Source organism: Prionailurus viverrinus, chromosome B3 (assembly GCF_022837055.1).
Source record: "Prionailurus viverrinus isolate Anna chromosome B3, UM_Priviv_1.0, whole genome shotgun sequence".
Taxonomy (NCBI): domain Eukaryota; kingdom Metazoa; phylum Chordata; class Mammalia; order Carnivora; family Felidae; genus Prionailurus; species Prionailurus viverrinus.
In genome coordinates this window covers 127,520,557-127,540,992 of record NC_062566.1, presented here as the reverse complement: position 1 = coordinate 127,540,992, position 20,436 = coordinate 127,520,557, and the positions used below count along the sequence as shown (strand labels likewise).

Here is a 20,436-nt window from a genome sequence, read left to right as displayed (position 1 = left end):
AATTGGGTCTGTATTTTACAACGAACTCTAAAATTTACCGTGATGGTTGTTGAAATAACTAGACTCTAAAATGACTACTCTGAAGAATAGCTCTCATTTAGATGTATGCTGATGGAATATTTGTTTTAAGGCCAATGTCATTACTACAGATACAGTTTTAATGTCTATGAATTTAGGAAATAAGGGATTATGCTTTGTGGGGATGTCAAACATATGGCAAATGGGTCACCACCCCTGACTCCTGTGCCCAAGGCGGCTCTCTTTATCACAGAGTTACTTCCCTATCAACCCAGATACATTCTCAGAATCCACTTTAAGACTATAGCCAAGGTCAGTAGTTTTCAAAATATGGTCCAGTGACCCTCGTAGGTCCTCAAGATTCTTTCATGGGATCATGAGGTCAGAACTGTTTCCAGAACAATACTACTCTCCATTTTAACACATTCCTTCAGGAGGGCATGCATTTAGAACTGAGTAGCATTAGTCAGAGGACAGAGGCAAGGCAGTGTGATGCCTTTTGTTGACGGTTAAAGAGTTTTCCAAAATTCTTGTAAATGGACATATGTTTCTTCGAAAACCCCAAAGTACCCAGATATAATTGGAAAGGGCTTCCTGCTGTGCCTCATAGGAATGGATCTTAGAAACAGCCATAAAACAATATTTCTCTGGTCCTGCGCAGCTGCTTTGTGGGGATCCGACCCCTCAAATTCCTCTCCAGTTAGCCCTAAGAACCCTAGAGGCATCTCACGGTTACTCAATTTCTTGGCCACCATGCTGTAGTCAGTTTTCTAGAAATCTCTCTGCCCCTCTGGGACCGGAATTGATGGCCTTCCAATGATCCCCTTGTCCACCTTCCCTGTATCCAGAGCTCATGAAGGGACATCTTTTTCACTCATTGTTTCCATGGGCCTGGCACAGTGCACAGAACGTGGTTGGATTTTATCCAAAAAAAAAAAAAAAAAAGACATTTTTTTGGTTGAATAGCAAACCCCAAACCATGGGTGTTGAGTAAAGGGCCTCTGTGGAGAGTAGGAACAGATGAAGAGAGCCCAAATCTGGGGTGAACTTAAGAGGAGCCTGGATGGATTCAAAAGAACAGAGTAGCTGTCCAGACAAATGGGAAACATCTTGGAAGATTTCCGGATACAGAACACTGACTCCAATGACAACTTTTACCTGGTCACGTCTATGACCTTACATCAATCACAGGCACCAGAGTGGTATAAACAACCTTAACACAAAACTACTGTGGTTTTAAAATGCTAGGGTACACCTGGCTGTGTGAATTTGAGGTGGCGCACAGCTCAACATCCATCCTGCCTTTGTGGGAAATATTTCAAAATTTTAATGACTCGTTCTTAGAAATAAATTGAAAAAGGGGCTCCTGGGTGGCTCAGTCAGTTAAGCGTCCGACTTCAGCTCAGGTCATGATCTCACGGTCTGTGAGTTCGAGCCCCGCGTCGGGCTCGGTGCTGACAGCTCGGAGCCTGGAGCCTGCTTCGGATTCTGTGTCTCCCTTTCTCTCTGCCCCTTACCTGCTCATGCTCTGTCTCGCTCTGTTTCTCAATAATAAATGTTAAAAAAATTTAAAAAAGAAAAAAATTTAAAAATATAAGGATCTAAAACTAAAAAATGTATATATACAAAATGTCACACAATCTATTTGAAAGAGTCGTGTTTACTAAATGAATTTTAAAGATCATTAATTATTACTTGGAATCATTTAAGATAAATAAGGATTTTTTCCTCACTTGGAACATGACAATATTAGAATATTTTCCAATATAGTAAACTACGCTATCTACAAACTGCCTACAACAATGGTTCTTCTGAGTTATTTGCAAATACCTGAGGCAAAGAACAACTGTAAGACTTTGTAAGATATAAACTTGTTTTGAAAAGAAGAGCCTTAGAGAACTCTACCATTCTGGAACCAACACTATTAGTTACAAATGTAAGAAACAGAAATACACATAACACTAACGTAATTGATGGATGTACATTTTAATATTTTATGTAGAACATTAACCTATGCCTCAAAAGAACATTGTTCTGATTCCATAAAAAGAAGAGAAGTAGGGGCGCCTGGGTGACTCAGTCGGTTAAGCGTCGACTTCGGCTCAGGTCATGATCTCACCGTTCGTGGGTTCAAGCCCCGCATCGGACTCTGTGTTGACAGCTCGGAGCCTGGAGCCCTCTCTCTCTGCCCCTCCCCTGCTCACATTCTGTCTCTCTCTCAAAAATAAACATTAAAAAATTTAAAAAAAAAAGAAAGAAGAGAATAGGCTGTTCCATTATTTCCAAAAATGAATAGAAGCCTGAAACAATTTCTCCACCGAATGATTGTTGAGGGGAATAAAAAGAGAGACATAGGTAACAGTGATGGTAGCTAGTTAAGACTGCACCATCCATCCATCCATCCAACCAACCATTTAACCTACTCTGTATGAGATCCTGGGACAGTGGCAAGGGATGGCAAGGTTCCTGCCCACAAGAATGTCACATGTGCAGTGAGGCAGCCCTGTGCAATGTGCTCTGGGATGCTAAAATCCTGCCCTTTGGTTGGAGGAAGAATAAAAATAGGGCGGTATGTGATTCTGTTCAAAAGCACAAGGAATTCTCACAAGGGGCTAGGAAATCAGAAGGCATGAGGATCAGTGAGCACCATGGCAATCAAATCGGGCTTTCTGTAAGAGGCAGCATCTTAAAGAAGGTGTAACCAGTTAGGGAGCAGGAGTGTGTGAGTGGCTCCAAAGCATACTTCTGGGTAATAATATTTAAGATTGACCCGTCTGTCTGAGGATACCACAGATAAATCCTCGCTTGGGATTACTTTGTTATAAGACTTTCTGTTAAGGGGCGGGGGGGGGGGGGGGGGGGGGGAGGGATGCTTTAAAATGACTCAAGAAATCACAATGTTAAGCCAAAATTAAAAGATGAACAGAAGATTAGCTCTATTAGTCACCAATTACAACAGGAATTATAACTCCTTCTGATAGCCACGTGTGACTCAATCCCATGCAGTATATGAGTTCCTCTTCCTTCTCTGTGTTTTCTCTCCTTGCCTTTTGTCAAGCAGATCCTAGGTTCTGGCTTCATTTCCTCCAGGGAGGAATATAATGGCAAGAATATTCCTGCTGCTTTGATTCAAAAGCCACGTCCACAGGAGGATTTCAGGTGACAGGAAGCAGAGGAGATTGGAGCACACGGATGGGAAAGTATCTTCCCTGAGTAAGAGGAGACTCCCTTAGGTTGGGGATGTTATGCCCAGAATTCGTGATCCCCAAAGACCACTAGGGAGCCGAGTCCGATGCAAAAGCAAAAGAGCCTTTATTTGAGCTAGCTCGAGCTCAATCCTCTACCCGCACCGCCGCAGCGATGAGATACCAGGGAGAGAAAGGGAGTTTCAAAAGCACAAAGGTTTTATTGGGATCTAGGGGCAGTTGGTGAGGTAATGGCTGTGGCCTCAGCCGATTGGCTGGGGAAGGGTCGTGGCCTCGGCGGATTGGCTGGGGAAGGGTCGTGGCCTCGGCCGATTGGCTGGGGAAGGGTCGGAGTCCTGTTATGCAGATCGCTGGGCATGTTTTGATCAGGAAGTTTGAATGGGTGAGCGAGAGGTTACTCAAGGGGAGGAGGCGTGGTCTAGGTGAAGGACACAGAACAAGATGGAGTTGGCCAGCGTAGGCCCGCCCTTTCAGGGACAGACTCTGGGGTCTCCCCAGAGGGGGCCTGCATGCAGCCTCCTGGAGAGAAAGGACAGACAGCATGATGAGCCTCAGTAGAGGAGCCCTTGGGCAGCCCTGACAGAAGGCCAGGGGCCCTGGGGGAAGGCGCTGGGCCCCAGGATCCTAGCCCAAACCAGCAACCATAGTAGGACTTCCCACATTCCCAGTAGGGTGGGTCTTGAAAGGGAAATTTACAGAAAATAAAGAGCGTCACTCTTTCTTGCAGACCTGAACTGTTTTTCTGTCCTAAATGATTCTTCTTGGTTTGAACCTGCACCGTCTTATTTCTTAGGCAAGAACAGATCAAGTTTTCTCCCTGATTTGTGGATGATCCCTGTTCTAGAAATACTGCGCATCTGGACTGGACAGTCTCTTTTTGAGGAAGGGGTGGGGAGGTAGCTTCTTGTAACTAGAGACCAGGAATGCCTTCGGCTGATCTCCTACTTGTTATTTCCTTCCAGCCTCAGCAGTAGCAAGGTGGGGCCCAGCAGAGTTTGCCTCCTCCCTCGGGCAGAGAGGATGGTGGTTGGTGGCAGAAGTGAGGGGCTCCTGTGGGGAGAGAGATCCAATTAGCCACAGGACTGGACTGCACATGCACCCAGGCCTGGCTACCCCCTGGACGTCCAGAAGCACATTCTATGCCCGCTTCTTGGGCTCTCTCCCTTTACTAGCTCAGCACTGTGGGATCTGGGGTCCAGGATCAATTTCTGGCCAAGGTGAAGAAGGACTCATCCTGGAAAAGAGGCATATGTGTGTGGCTGGGAGGGGCCCGCTTCCCCCTTCCCTCTCTCTTGCCCTCTCCAGTCCCCTTAGGAGCTCCTGGAAGAAAGATGAGCTGACTCCTAGAAGCTGACTGCATATTAGGAGTGGGACTGGATGATTATCCTGCACAAAAGTGTTCTACTCTCTCAAGTTCTTTTTCCTTTCGTCAGTCTGCCCTCTGTGCATCCCGACCCTCCACCCCAATTCAAGCAAGAGAAGGATGTGACTGGAAAGGAAGCAGAAATAGCCTAATATTTCCCTAGCCTTTAATTTTCCCAAAAGTCTGAATCCTTAGTGATGCTGACAGAACAATGAGAACTGGTAAAGGAGAAAAGGTAGGGGATACAGGCAAAAGTGTCTACCAGAAGCTAAAAGGCAAAATAATCTCTCCAGAGAAGATGGCTGCCTAGCCGGCAGGTGGCACCACAGGGTCTGCTTCCCTGTGGGGGGGGGGGGGGGAGAGGGGAGCAGGCGCTAACATCCCTCAAGGGCAATATATCGTGTGTTCTGGTGTGGGGTGGGGCAGATGGGCCAAAACCATTGGGCAATGAGTATAGAAGATAAGGGGAGGGACCCCACATAGATTACCTGACTTGTGTGAGGCACAGAGGCCCGTCAGAAAGCTAAAGCTAGCCTCAGATTTGGGGAGGGCTAGCCCCGAGCAAGCTAGAGGTTTCAGAAGATGATCCAGCAACCGTCGAAAACAAGAAGAGGTGGGCTGAGGTCATAGAAAGTACTGGAAGGGATCTGAATTGAAGGGACTAGGGAGAGCCTTCCAGGAGGAAGTAGGCACCTTGCATGGAGATGCGGGCAGGCTCCAGGAGACCTATTTCTTCTCCCTGGCTCTCTGGGTCTGCCCCTGTGCCTGCTCCACAAGAGGAAGAAGAGGTTGCTGGGACAGAGGAAGAGGTCTCCCAAGACTGGCTCTTCCCAGGGCCCAGCCAACTAAGACAACACAATGCATCCATCGATGGCTGAAAATGAGTGTAGAGGGTCGCTTGACTCACCAGGGATCAGGCCACACACTGAAAACGCCACACGCTGAAAAGGCTGAGCTTCAACTAGGTGCATCTCAAGGCAGCGTGAGGGAGGAGGGGGCCAGCTGCACTAAACTATTTGCCAAGCTCTAGCCATAGGCCAGGTTCTGGACCTCTGCACAAACAGCTCCCATCTGTACAAGGGGAGGTGAACATTACTGAAGGTACAGAGCTGGTCTTCTGTCTCATGTTCCTTCCTGGGGGGAAGTTTATTTCAGAGAATCAGCAGATAAAGAGAGCCAAAAGTGTACAATGTGAATCTCTGTTCAACAAAAACAATGTTCAGTGCTTAACAGTGGTGGGGGTCTCCCCCATTTCTGTATCTTTAAGCTAAGGCTTCTGGGCCTTTCTGGCAAGACCCAGAAGATGTCCCAAAGACCATTAGAACAAAGCAAGAGGTGGCCTTTTACATAAGAAGATTAAAAAAAAAAAAAAAAAAAAAGAGGTTAGAAGTTTTTGGGTTAGAATACATCAGGTCTACCATATACGAAGCCCGTAACTATGCGCCAGGCACATGCACCTATAATTAATGATTCTATTGCTAATTAGTTAAATAATTATGTACTCAATATTTAACAGTAAATATTTCTATTCCTCTTACCCTATGCTGTTATCTGTACAGAAGAACATAATTGATTCAGAGGGAAAATTCTACACCAGTATTTGACAAGTCCTTGTCTTCAGAGAATATGTTTCCCCCTTTCAAATTTATTTTCCCCCTATTTATGTTTTAACTCTCAAAGAAACTGAAGAGCCTTTCGACAGTAACTGGCTTTTCAGACCCATCCAGAAGGTTAAGCTGGAGAGTCTCCCTTGTTTACCACAACAAAGGTGCAAATCACGTTGGCTAAGTGGGTGCCTGAGGGGCCAGACAACTTGAAGGTCACACCCACTGCCAGCACCAGCCAGAGGGTCAAAAGGCAGGGACAGAAAATAAACGTGTGCTCAGCTCCAGATCCCACATTCTTCTCACTGGCGCTTCTCTGCCATGAAGCTTCTAATCCCAACATGAAAACCACACCAGAGTAGAGGGGGGAGGGGCTCCAGCAGATGCCACTGCTTTGTCCTCAATGGCACCAGGTAGGCCCGCAAAACTCCCCTTTCTCCAGAGTCACTTGGATGAGTTTCTTAAGGCAGGATACCAACTCCCAGAGGTAGGGGACTCTTCCTCCCCTTCCGTTACAAAGGAGCAACCACCTGCCATTGAGGCCCCCTCCAAAGCCCCCCTTATCCTGTGGTCTCAGTGAAAGCACTGGTTTTGGCCAGACTCAAGCAACAGCGATGCCTTGTAATGACTGTACCTGAATGTCAACAGCACTCCCCAGCCCCCAGCCCCATCCAGCTCAGGTGAGAAGATAAGTCGGAGTTCTGGTTACAGGCTGTCAGTAACATCAGTAGGAAAAGTCAGAAAGTTCTCTGCTTATCAGAAAACATGTCAGGTTGTCCAGGGGCAAGTGTGCCATGGAAAAGACAAGGTAGTGGCTTCACCTTCCTCTTTTTCTGTCTCCCTCTCTTGTTCCCCGAGTCCCATCCTGTTTGAAGCAGCCAAGGACAGTGGTCTGTTGGAGGGACTCGGGTGGGCTTAATTGTTACAGGGACATGTGGAATCCTTCCCCTAGGCCACACCTGCCGTCCTCATCCTGGATGGTTTCTCTTCACCAAATGTGGCTCCCAGAGAGAGAAAATGGAGGTGACTGGCCATTCCTCCCCGTCTCCCTCCTGCCCCGTTCTCCTGACTCCCACAGTCGGTCCAAGGTCCGTGATTCGCCTCCAGTGTGCCAGGTAAGTGGCCTTCGGCAAGAATTTCCTCCTGCAGTTTGGGAGGGTTTGGCTGCAGGTGATGCTTTTGCATCTATGCACATCCCATGTTTCACATGGGCCCTTTGAAGTCATGTATGATTCCATTCAAAAATGCATCTTGCATTTAGACATCATTTCACATCAGAAGAGCCCACTTCCCTCTGGCTTTAGGAGGCCAAGAGGGCTGGTATTGGGGGAACCTTCGGTTGGGGGGGATACGACTAGCATTTGTGTGCTTTGGAGTTCAGTTTCTGAGCTCTGCAAAAGCATACAGTTTTGTTTGTTGAAAAGCTGCATCCCATTGACCACATGGGGTCTGGGAGGGTGGGTAGTGGTGGTATGATGCTGAGAAATGGGCAAGAGAGGGGACGGGACTCCAGACTCAAGTAGAGCCTGCACCCTTCTTCAGGCGAGGCTGTGACAAGCAGGGACGTGGCCTCGGACTGCCCTGCGGTACACAGAAGCTGCACCCCCCTCCTCGACCTCACCAGGGCTGCACCGCATGCCCAGCAACCCCGTATCCCGGGTCCTTGTGCGCCAGGCAAACCGTCTGGGCCAGGCATAGACAGTGGGGACAAGAAGCAGTTTGCCTCTTCCTGTCTTCCGCTTTCTCTGCCGCCGAGCAGCCAGTTTCTGTCTGCTCTGCTCACCCGCCGGGAGGCTCCACGCAGAGCCGGCATCTGGAGGGCAGCTGCTGCTGCCAGCCCCACCTGCTAGGATGTCTTCCTGCATCCAGACTGTCGCCCCCTTCACTCCCAAACTCTTCCCTAGGAGGCATCTTAGTCCAGTTGTTCTGAATGCAGCAAAACTCCCCAGGGAGACCCTCCCTTGAAAGTGAGGGCCTATGCCAGCCGACTCCATCTTGTTCTGTGTCCTCCACCTTGAGTGACTATGTCCCCGACATGACCCCTTTTCCAGGAAAATCGCAGAAATCTCAGACCGCGCCTCCTCCCCTTGAGTAACTTCCCACTCACCCGCTCAAACTTCCTGATCAAAACATGCCCAGTGATCTGCATAACAGGACTCTGACCCTTCCCCAGCCAATCGGCTGAGGCCACAGCCATTACCTCACCAACTGCCCCTAGACCCCAATAAAACCTTTGTGCTTTTGAAACTCGCTCTCTCTCCCTGGTATCTCACTGCTGTGCTGGTGCAGGTAGGGGATTGAGCTCGAGCTAGCTCGAATAAAGGCTCTTTTGCTTTTGCATCGGACTCGGCTCCCTAGTGGTCTTTGGGGATCACGAATTCTGGGCATAACACCCTCACACGGGCGGTGGTTGGGGGAGGGGGTGTAGCCAAGGGTGAGAATTGCATCAAGAGCCACGGGCAGTATTTTTCAGGCTCTGCCCGCAGCTGCCCTCCCCTCGAGTCCCTGGAGTTCCTCTCAGACCATCCTGAGTCTCTGAGAGTGACTCTCATGCAGTGCTCATCATTTCCCTCTTGAGCTGCTGGGCTGTGTGAGTGCTCTGGGCTGCTGCCAACAATCGGACTGGCAGGCAGGCAATGGAAGATGCCACAAGGTCCCGGGCTACTGGCGTTTCACTGTGCACATCCAAGAGAAGGTCCTGGGTGGTGCTTGTGCCAAAGGCTCTGAAAACCTCGCCGTCAAGCCTGCTGCAGTCCACACTGCCTTGAGTAACTAGTGGGTATATACTGGCAGGGCCCGGGGGGTGCATACGTTCATTCTTTTACGTTATGGTGACTATCCTTCTCTGGTCAGTTTTCACTTCCTTTTCAGAGGCTGGACCTTGCAAGAACATGGGGGAGGATGATGCCCACCCTCCTCTAGGACTCGGAGAAGGGGTGTGCAGAGCAAACGTCTTCCCATTGCTCCTACTGGGAGGGCAGGGGAAGGAACGAAACAGTGGGGCCGAAGCACAGCCCTAGTCAGAGATTCCTGCGGTTTCCCCCAACCACACTCAGAGCTGGAGAGCTGCCCGTGGAGGGGTAGAGACTGTGGAAGGCACTTATTCCAACCTTCTGCACAGGGCCCAGATCCTCTTCACAGTAATCCTGAGAGATAGCCTTCCAGCTGCCACCTGCGCATCTCCAGCGTGAGTGGGGAGGGGTCCAGAATGCGGCCCAACATGCCTGTTGTGGCACCCACACTTGGGTGTCAGGCCCTCCCCGGTTTACTTGAAACGGACATTGCTGTCTCCCAACACGCTTGAGTTCCTAGGAATAGATTGCAGGGACAGCCGCATGCCTCCCAACGTCCCCAGCTAACTCAGGCCATCTCTGGGAGTTGACACTTTCTTCTCGTAGCGCTATTTATTGCCAGGCTTCCAGCACACAGGAGCTGGCATGCCATTAAAGTGACAAAGGGGAATAAGAAACAGGTGAGGGTCCTAGGAGAAAAAGGCACAGAATATGCACCTACTAAGAGGCCGGAGGGAAGGATTAACAAACAAGAGTGGCTTCAAACTTTGTTTTCCATCTTCTTTTCCATCTGGGGTTCAAGTGTGGAGAGAAGATGATCATTCACTCATCCCTTCACCCAACATTTATTGAATGCCTACTGTGTGCGGGGCAAAGGCGGGGATCCGGTGATGGATCTGCCCAGGGGACCTCACCATCTTGTCAAGGGTGAAATCCATGACGTCGATAAATGTCATAGAATGTGATCAGTGCAATGACAGAGGTGTGCCCCTGGAAAGGGGTCCCAGCTGCCACGTAGTGGAGGAGGCGAGCAGGTAGGGGTCCAGGCAGGCAGGCTTCAGGAAGAGGCCAAGTAGCAGTTGGCCTGGGGAGGGGCATAGGTGAGGGTTCTAAACAGAGCAGAATTGTCAGCAAAAGCGCAGAGATGTACAGGTTGGGAGGAGCCGTGTGGGTGCTGTTATAATGGAGAGACTGGGGCGCCTGGGTGGCTCAGTCCGCTAAGCATCAACTTCGGCTCAGGACATGATCTCAGAGTTCGTGGGTTTGAGCCCTGCGACAGGCTCTGTGCTGACAGCTCAGAGCCCAGAGCCTGCTTTGGATTCTGTGTCTCCCTCCCTCTCTGCCTCTGCTTGTGCTTTATGTCTCTGTCAAAAATAAATAAACATATATATATATATTTAAAAGAATGGAGAGACCAAGATGGCGGTGTGGAGGGAGGCAGGCTGTGACGGCCTCAAATACCACGTGGAGGACCTTGGACTTTATCCTCCAGGTTGTGGGAGAGTACTGAGTGTCTGTGAGGAAAGGGTAGGCCTCAGATCAGGGTTCAATGACCACTTTGTCAAGGAACATGAACCCACATGAGGGAATAACGCAGTGGACCTATAGAATGCATCCAATGCTTCCAGGTAGGAAAAGCAAGCGTTCACACATCTGCCCATCTGGTTAAAGGGACTTCTTCACTTTGGTAGGAAATAGCAGCAGCGAGACCCAACCCACGTTATTTAGAACTTTGATTCAGTGTCTTCTTTCTCAGAAACGAATTCAACACCATTTTGTTTTTGTTTTTATTTTTTTTGTTTTGTTTTTGTTTTTGCTTTTTTTGTTTTTTGTTTTTTTGTGTGTTTTGTTTCAGCTGTGGACTTGAGACTGGAGCTGCTGTCCCTTTCAGTTATTTGATCTGTATCTGCATGTATTCCCTGCCCCCCTCACCCCTTCACTTCCTCCCTCCCTCCTGATGAAGATTTTTGGGGTGATAGTGGGGTTCATGGGGTCCAGAGCCAACGGCAGAGAAAGAATTCTTGAAGACGTCTTTGGTGCAAAAAGGTGATTTTATTGAAGTCACAGGGACAGGACCCGTGGACAGAAGAGCTGTTCTGGGACCCTGAGCAGAGACTGGTTATATACCATGGAGATGGGGGAGGGAAAGTCTGGGGGAAGTTTCCAGTGAGACTTTCATATGCTAAAGAAGACTCCGGAGGCTACCAGAGGCCTAGCTATTGTCAAGCTATGGTTGTTTTTCCCTCTAGCGAAACGTTAGCATTAAGACAGCAGGGAGTTTCTGGAGAAAGGTTTTACTCTGCCTGCCTCAAGTATTTGTCAATGGGCTGTGTGCAAGTTATAAGGAAATTTAATTCTATCTGCCTTTTCCTTCTTGCCTTTGTTCCCCACGTCACTATGGGGGGATGATGGAAACTTGGGTCCTGCAGGTCGAGGATCTCTATCAGTTAACCCTTTGTTTTCCCCCTTTCCTTTGTTTCTGGGCAGTCGGAAGTGCCTGAGGAATAGCACACAGATCCCACCGGGTTGGGGGCGGGGGGGGGGGGGGGGGTGTGTTTGTGGCCTGTCAGCTTGCCTTATCCCTTCCTTCACTTCTACCTTGCCACTGTCCTTTCTTCCTGCCTCCCTCTCTCCATTCTTCCCTGTTTCCCTTCCCACTTCCCCCTTCCCTCCCTCTCCCCACCCCCACCTCCTTTCCTTCCACATTAACTGCCCATTAATAAATGCAGGCAAAAATGCATTAGTAATTCTTCCTACTATGGCCTGTGTGCCTTCTAGTAAAGGCCTGTGCCTTTTCCTGAAGTTTCCTGAAATCATTCATCCTTAGATGAGGCCAGCTAGGCTGAACTCCTTTGTTGGTAAAAACAGAAGAGAGTAAAGAATGGAAATAAGCCTCAAGCTGGGAATTAGCCCTCCTCCTCATAGAATTAGGTCATGGAGGGCCCCAATATGGGGGAAATGCGGATCAGAGTTTTGTGGTATAAGCCATCAATCAAATAGGTAATCAAGAGGCAGACTCTCAATCTTGGCTATTCTCTCAACACACAGGGTCTACTGCCATCAATTAACAGGTTGGTCTTTCTTGGAGACAACATTGGTTTGGTTAGCAATACAGGGACCTGCCCCACCCCGCCCCCCCCCCCACCCCGCCCCCCCCCCCCCCCCCCCCCCCCCGCCCCGGCTGCCATGCTGGAACAGTGAGGCTGCTCCCCAAGGTCCAACTTTCCCTTCTACTTCTATCCTCAACTTGCAATTTTACACCTGTCTGTTTGCCAGGCCCAAGAATGGGGTCGTCATAGGGATTTGCCAGCCACAACAGATCTTAAAAAGCAGAGTCTCATTATGTCAGAGCTAGAAAGGGCCTTAGAGATGAGCTTCGCATTCATTCAGGATATTTTTAGGGAACACCTGTTTGCCAGGCTTTGCTCTAACTTCTGGCCCTGGCACTCAGGGGAATAAAGAATAGGGCACACTGTTCTCTGGATTTCCCTTTTTGTCTTGGCCACTAGAGACATTCTGAACCTCTTCTCCATTGAACTGAGCCCACTAAATTTTTCAGAAATTCCACTAAATTTTCGGGTCTTTCAGTTATCTACTTGAGACAGGTCTTCTGCTCATTTAAAATTGTTTCATTTGTGTCTGTATGTAGGTTTTCCAATTGTCTTATTCTCCTTCCCTCTGTCCTTCCATCCCTTCCTTCTTTCCTTCTTTCCTTCCTTCCTTCCTTCCTTCTTACCTTCCCTCCTTCCCCTACTATTCATTACCTACTATGTGCCAGGCTTGGCTGGGGCACTGAGATAAATTAAGTGGCTTATAATCAAGTAGGAGATAAATAAAAAAAGAGGAGTGACTATGGAAAAAGAGTCAGGTGTTCATTGGAATGTGAAAGCAAAGTCTAAAGCCCCTCCCCCACAAGACTCCTCCCCCCAGATTGCAGTGGCACTTTGACTTCATGAAAGTTCCATTCAGTTAAACTGTCCTTTGGCCTGTCAAAGCCTCTCAACACTTGCATCCCTTCAGAGACACAGCACTGGTTTCTCTCCGTGTGTGTCTGAAGGCACTTTAAAACCCGAGGCTAAGATCTATTTTCTCCAATGTTCATCATTTCCCCCCTTCTCCATGTAGTTTTTATGAGGCTTGCTCCACTCTTCAGTATGAATTTCACATTGACTTGGGGTCAGAAGTTTTCTAGGGGAACAGAAAAGCAACAGAAAGGGAACAGGTAGCCCTTTCTGTAATACAAGCGTGAGGAGAAAGTTACTTTGAGGAATTGGCACAAAGGTGGATTTCCCAGCCAATTTGTGGCTGAACATGGCCTGGAGGGATACAAGGACCCATGTAGATCATCCAAATCTTGAGGTCTAGTTATAGGCAAAAAAACAGTAGGACGTCAATCTAGTGTTCTTTAGGTAAATATTTTTTTGATCTACTTCTGTACTGCAGAGGTGTTTACTGAATAGCTAACTGAGGCTAAATTTAGAAGTCAGCTTTTAGTAGTTGGACTAACCTCATGCTTTTGATGTGATTGGTCAGAATCATTTTCAAGAGAGTACCACTATCCTTAGTTTTCAACAGCCCCAAAAGAAGGTCACCTTGGAGAAGTGGTTTTCAATGGTCATTCCCTCAGAGACCATGCTCTCAGCCCACCCTCAAACCATGCCACATACCTCATATACCCACAAAGCGTCTCTGACCTGTCCAATGTAGCTCTTGCTGTTTTTCACAATCCATTTCCAAAGCTAAGCAAAACAAAGAGATCACTCTCTTGGCTGATAGGAAATAGTAGTACTACGTTTAGAGAAAAAGCCAAGGAAATAAATATATGGATTTCTTACTCCATCTTCCCTACTACTCCCACAAGAACTCAATCAAATTCTAGAAATTGTTAAAATTTTAAAAAGTCAACGATGAGGTGAAAGGTAGTGACCAAGATTAAGCCTTAAGAAAATACATCCAAGAGCCCAGAAAGTATCTGTTGTGAGTGCTGAATGCCCAGAGTGCCAAGACCCAAAGCAAGAGTGGAGGGTACAAAATGCCCTCATTGCCATAAGTGGTGGGGGAGGGAAGGTGAGGGAAGAGGAAAGACAGTCAAAAGTCACCAAACAGGGGCACAAAGAATCTCCCTATTTAGATTTCCCTCAAAATTCAATAAAGTAATAAAAAGTCACAAATGAGATTTAACACGTACCTTAAAAGACCCCCACAAACAGCAGAGGGAAGGGAAATACTATGAATCCACATGACTATTAGGTTTTATGGAGAACAGGAGATTGGGTGATGGGAAGGCATTGGGCAATATTCTACCAAGCTTCTGAGTTAGATTTTGTGACATTTTTTCCTAATCATATTCATAATCAGAAGTTGGTCAGATCTCTCCTTTTCCCTTCTTTCCACCTTGCCATTTCTCTTCTCTACTTGCTTTTATTTCTCTCATGACTTAGGGACAAGGTCTTTGGAGTGAGCTGGTTTGGGCTTCAGTCTTGACTTTGGCACTTACTAGCTTTGTGACCTTAGGCAAATTAATCTTGTTTGGCATGTATTTCCTCTTCTGGAAAACAGGAATGATAATCCTTGTCTCACAAGATTACTGTGAGCTTAAATGGAGCTATTATATGCAAATCCTTCATACTTGTTGGCGCCTGTAGGCACTCAATAAATATAGGTTTTCTTCCTAGAAGAATGGCTTATTTCCAAAGCTAAGCCCTGTACTTGTGCCCTCAACAATCCTGTTCTTTCCTGATTTTCCTGTTCTTTCCTCCTCTCTTACATCTTCAACCTTCCTAACTTCTTGAGACTTAGTGGTTCCCTCCTTGTGACTTGGAAGTTGTGGGAAAGGATCAGTCAGGCAATGAAATACCTGTGCATTCTTTAGAAAACTTGGATCCAGAGATGGCTAGAAATGGATTGGTTGCTCTGGGTCCATTTGTCCATCCATGAGATAAGGCCATGAGAATGGGTAAGAGCCTTCTACCCAAGCATGAGGAGCAAGAAGACTAGAACCTTAAGTCACATCAAAGGAAGAAGCAAAACCAGCAGGAGTTAGTAAAGTAGGGGGAGGGGGAGGGACGCAGAAACCAGAGCTAGGGCTAGAACAGGGTGGGAGATTTTTGAGAAAGAAGTAGTAAATAAAGCATTCGTGTAAGGTCTGAAAAGTGTCCACTGAGCCTGGGCTTGTCATTTAGGAGGTGACCTGTAACCTTTGCCAGAACATTTTCAGTGGTAGAGGAGAGAGGGGCTTGGTTGCAGTGAGCTAAAAGGGGCAGTTAAAGGGGTAAGCAGAGGCGATTTCTTTGGCAAACTTGGTGGAGAAGATGAAGCAGTTGCATGGGAAGGTGGAAGACCAGTGGGAACTTTGCTTTTTCCACAAGTGTGGATAGCAGCACTGGGCACAGTTTAAAGCTGTACAGAGGGTACCTGTTGAGAGAGTTTGAGAATACCAGGAGAGAGAGAGCTCTGGGGAGAGGCAGGGTCTCGGGTCAGAAAGAGGGGAGAGAGGCTGGATGTGGAGAGCTTTGGTGGTGGGCTAGCCTCAAACATGAGGATAGATTACATTACTTGAAGGAAATGGAGTGAGGGTGGATGCGGATTTGGATACATTCATAGGTGCAGGGAATCTTGCTGACCCTTTTGAGGGCTTTACTTTCCTTCTCTGAAGTAGGAAGACAGAATGCCTGCTGAGGGCAGGAAGCTGGGGATGTGATGGGGATTTGGTAAAAGTGATGAGGGTTTGGAATAGCTGTGGTGGGATATGAAAAGGTTGCCTGGGACACTGAGATCCCAAGAGAAGCTGCAGATCCTGGATGGTGACTTTCTCAAGCAGTGCTCAACAGCACAGGGGTAGGAAGCAAAGAGGGGGAGAATGTTTGGACTGGTCCAAGGTTGGATATAGGACAGTGGTGGGGCTGGAAGATAAGAAGGGGCTAGGGCATTGAGGATGTCAGGAGGGGTTGGGAAGGATTCACTGTGAATCTCACTATGAGTCTTTCCAGAATAGGAAGAGAAGCCACTGAGAGAGGTGTGGCTGGGAGGGAAGAAGAGGAGTACAGGGTCAATGAGACTGAAGAGCTGGTATAGGCCAGGGAAGAATTAAGAGTTGGATGGACAGTGGGAGATGGCGGTCAGAACTTGGGATTTAACATTTCAAACATTTCAAACATTTTAGGGGTTGGCAAGGCCCACACAGAGGGTCTGGCTGTTGGAGGGATAGAGTTCAGGCTTTTCCAGCATACCTTTATTAAGCTTGCTTATTGTTCAAGCCAGTACCATAACCACACTTGTCTGCACCTTAATGGAGAAATCCACTTGTCCAAGAAATCTTTGGTAGTGGGGGGCAAGGGCGTTCAAAACACTTTCCTTTCCCCCTTGCATTTAGGGATTCTGAGTATGAGTCCCTTTGTCTTTCTTCTCTTCCTTTTATAACACTGAGTAACTTTTAAAAAAGGTCACCCTGACAATTACAGGAAGTTTACAGACTTTTCATATGTGAGGATATTTTCCTTTATCTTAATTCTTAGGTTCTTGTCCAGCTGGACAGGTCCAAGATTTTGCTTCTGGCTATGGTTGTCTGGGACAACAGAAAGAATATCCTTCAAGGGCAAGCACAATCTTTCACGTAGGTGACAGAAGTTGGCTTCTTACCTGTCATAGAGTTGTTGCTGTGTGGTTTGACCCCCATCCTGTCGCTGGGACTGTGATTCGTTGCTGGATTCTCAGGTTCTGCACTTTTTTCAGGGAATCTGCTGTTTCCTGTAAGCAGTCACTGCAGAGGAAGTATATGTTTTTGCTAAAATTTCCCCTTTTGGCCGTTTGCTCTTTCCCCAAAGCTTGCAAATTGAGAAGGCAGAGGAATTGTAAATGAGTTCTGAATTTGGGCCAAGTGGAATCCAAATCCAGACACCATGGAGCTTCTGTGATTCTTCCATAAATAACTTTCCCTTTCTGGTATGGTAGAATGTTCCCTCAACTGGAAGGACAAGTCATGTGGGCCTCAGTGTCCACTGTGGTCTGAGAGTGTGGGGTATGATCTCTTGTAACCTTGATGAGCTATGGTGTAGGGGTATCTGAGCATACCTGTATACTTTTATCCATTTTATTTAAGTAGATATTACAAAGGAATGGGCATCTTTGATAGGTTCAAGAGTAGGTGCAAATACCTCATTAGAAAGGAAGTAAATGTATCCTCCCTAGGCATCCTTAATTCATGTATGTCCTGTAATCATATAACACTAGAAATTAGGAACAAAGGAGTCTTGTTACTGTGACCTGTTGAATAAATCTGCCCTGTGGTTTATAATTGCATTTTTAGTGTTGAATGCAGAGAGAGTCTAGTTACTGGTTTCCTAATGCCTTCAGCAGGCATTAATCAACTACAGAGGCATTGGCAATATAATCTTCTTTTCTCCTCCTGAAAACCCTTCCTCATTTTCCCAACATTTTGGATTCCAAGAGAAAGTAGTTTGAAAAAATCAATGGCTATGTTTTAGTTTTGTTCTGGTTCTGTTTCTGGAGTGGTTTTGGTACCTGTTTTTCTTTTGGTTTCAATATGGTGAGAATATGGAATCTAATTTTTTTTTTTTTTTTTTTTGCCCTTTTAGCTTCTGGAAGGACCTGGGATATGCCCTCTACTATATGTCACTTCCTGTCTCTCTTGTGCTCTCTTCCCTTTTCCTTCCACATTTTGCTGAATATTCCGGGCATGAAAGTACTGGAATTCCTTCATAATATACCCTGGTCAGGGGTGAGCTCTTTACCACCACGTTAAATTTTGCTTACGTTGGACCACCATCAGGCAAAATTGATTTTAGTGAGTTTTTTCAATCAATAGGACCCAGAAGATGCCAAGGCCAGAACGGTCAAGGTTCTTGCTATCCAAAATATAGACCATGGTCCAGTCACGTCGGGGACATTGTGAAGGAGTTCCTTAGAAATCCCAAATCCTAACCCCAGCCCAGACCTAAGAATATGCATTTTATGAATATATACTCAGGTGATTCATACACATGTTAAAGCACAGAAAGTGCTGACTGAGATGGCATGTTAGAAACCCATTGGCCCAGACAGCATTTTTTTTCTTTCACCCTGTCTGATTCATGACTGCCAGAGTTAGTCTGCTTCAGAGGCTGTTGGTCTTTGGTTTTTGTTTTGTTTTTTAGTTCAGAGAGGGAGAGAAATGGGGACCATTGGAAATCTGTTGAAGGACAACAGAAAGCCCTCTTGGAGGTACTGGAATTATGGGAATTTGTCCCATCTGCTTGGTGTCCCAGTCTGCCATCTTGCTGCCAATCTCTTGTGAAGTGCTTGGATGTCACTCCATTCTGAGAAAAGAAAAACATGTAGGTAGAAAAAATATATGACAGCTCTGGCTTCCATCCTAAGATTTATAGATGCCAAATGCAGCCTAAGAATGGTAATTACCAATGGGTTTTCAGGATATGAAGGAGAAACCTGTTTTGATAACTCTTATTAATTACATATTAGCACATTCATTTTGGACAGCAGTGTCGGGAAACTATTAAGAGAAATAACATTAGTGTGTTTTGTGGCATTCTGGCTATAGGCAGGACATTATCTGTCCGTGGTCTCCTCCTGAGGCTTGGGTAAGTGATGACCTGGGATGGAACTAGAACAGTCTTTCAGCAAGAAGCCTTTCTCTTCTGTACTGCACTGTAATGTGGTGAGATGCACTGATTGTGATGCTTATGATTCAGAAGGTGAGGACACGGTGATCCATCTCTTAAATGAAACCCACATCACTTTGGTGGCCATAAACTCAGATAGTCCTTGTTAGTGACTAAGTGTTTGGGGGTATGTGAACACATACAAAAACCTTGGATTGAATATTCTGAATGATCATTTGTCATCCTTTTGAAACATCCATGTTCATTTCATGGGCATCCATCACTCCCCTCTCCACTCCAGGTTGATGAGTTGAATTACGTGCAAATATACCTGGATTCTTTGTCTCTCAGAGACATGTTCCCTCAAATGCCCACACTGGCAGTAATGGGGGACTGGTAACAGGTTTAAATCAATGAGGGACTTCTTTTATCTCTCTCTATTGTCAAATTGCTTACAAAGAGAAGGGCAAAAGACTGAGGAATCTCCACAAATCAAAATTATAATCCTCAGGTCTTATCACACATACTTACACAATTTCAAGAAAGAACAGTTCTTTATTAGTTTAAAAACACATGCTCAATATTAAATTTGAGTAGCATCAGGGGGAAGAAAAGTAACAAAACACCTGCAGTCATTTCTGTGCAAAAATAATATATTTTAGTTTATATTTAGCTTCTCCCTCTTCCAGATTTATCTACAAATACATATAACGCATATAATATTTATATTGTTTTAAAAAATTTTTTTGTTAATTTTTTTTTTTGAGAGAGACAGAGACAGAGCACAAGCGGGTGAGGGGCAGAGAGACATAGAATCTGAAGCAGGCTCTGAGCTGTCAGCACAGAGCCTGACGTGGGGCTCGAACCCACCAACTGTGAGATTATGACTTGAGCCAAAGTCAGATGCTTAACTGACTGAACCACCCAGGTGCCCCTATATTGTTTTAATAAAAATGTTACCATGGTAACATACTTTGCCTGCCTTTGCATTTAGCAATGCATTACATTTTCTCACATTAATAAATACCCTTTGCTATGATGTTTAATGGCTGCACCCTGTGCAGTTTAGATTTCTCCAAGAAATGGGGATAACAATAGGTATGGGTCTAATTAAAATGAGGAACAAGAAGAGAAAAAAAGCCTCTTAGTCCCAGGAGCATTGCATTTCACTAAATTCATTTCTCCTGGGAAATCATATGACTGAATGGCAATTTGGTTTCTTGTTTTTGTAACTTGTTATGACTACACATGTAAAGTTGCATACACTTGACTCCATCTATCATTTTTGGAAATGATTTGGGGCTCCAGACGTTCTCTTGTTACCAAGATTCTCAGATGTCTCAACCTCCATCTGCTTTCCATCTGCTTCTTGAAGTACCTGATGGATGCATATGCAAAGCCTAAATTATGTAAGTTGATACTGAGTAGGGAGACAAACTAGCTGAGGAGAAAAAGCATTCGTTCTTTCCTATCTCGGTTTGTAAAAATGAGCCGCCCTTTTTTGTTGCCCGCGTTTATTTTGGACGATGGCTTATATAGGTGATCTGAAAGTTTGTGACTTTATGACTTTTAGGATATGCCAGATAACCTTCCGGAAGCAGAGCTGGTATCATGAATCTCCCCAGCTGGACACACGAATGTGGTTGCTAACTTCCCAGTGGAGGAACTTCAAAGTACATGGCCCGGCACATCATGACCCCACCCCTGTCCGCTCTTATTTCATGATGCTTCCCTACAATAATCTTGCAATCCATGGGTCCATTCATACTGGGGAGACTATCTCCTATGGGTCTGGGGAAATCCTTGACAGGCTTCCTCCTCCAGTAGGACCCTCCT

General features: G+C 46.4%; 1 protein-coding gene across 10 annotated transcripts in view; it reads right to left on the bottom strand.

The window, feature by feature from the left end:
- GPR65 (G protein-coupled receptor 65) overlaps positions 1-20,436 on the bottom strand; it is a 159,090-nt gene that overhangs the window by 13,106 nt on the left and 125,548 nt on the right. For 8 of the 10 annotated variants that reach the window (XR_007152928.1, XR_007152930.1, XR_007152929.1 and 5 more), the window contains one exon: positions 16,622-16,742. The exons of 1 other annotated variant lie outside the window; for it this stretch is intronic. The gene's annotated coding sequence lies outside the window, so the exon portion shown is untranslated. Of the gene's footprint in view, positions 1-16,621; positions 16,743-19,466; positions 19,979-20,436 lie in introns of those variants that run through there. One more of the 10 variants, XM_047862441.1, reaches the window with a different exon arrangement.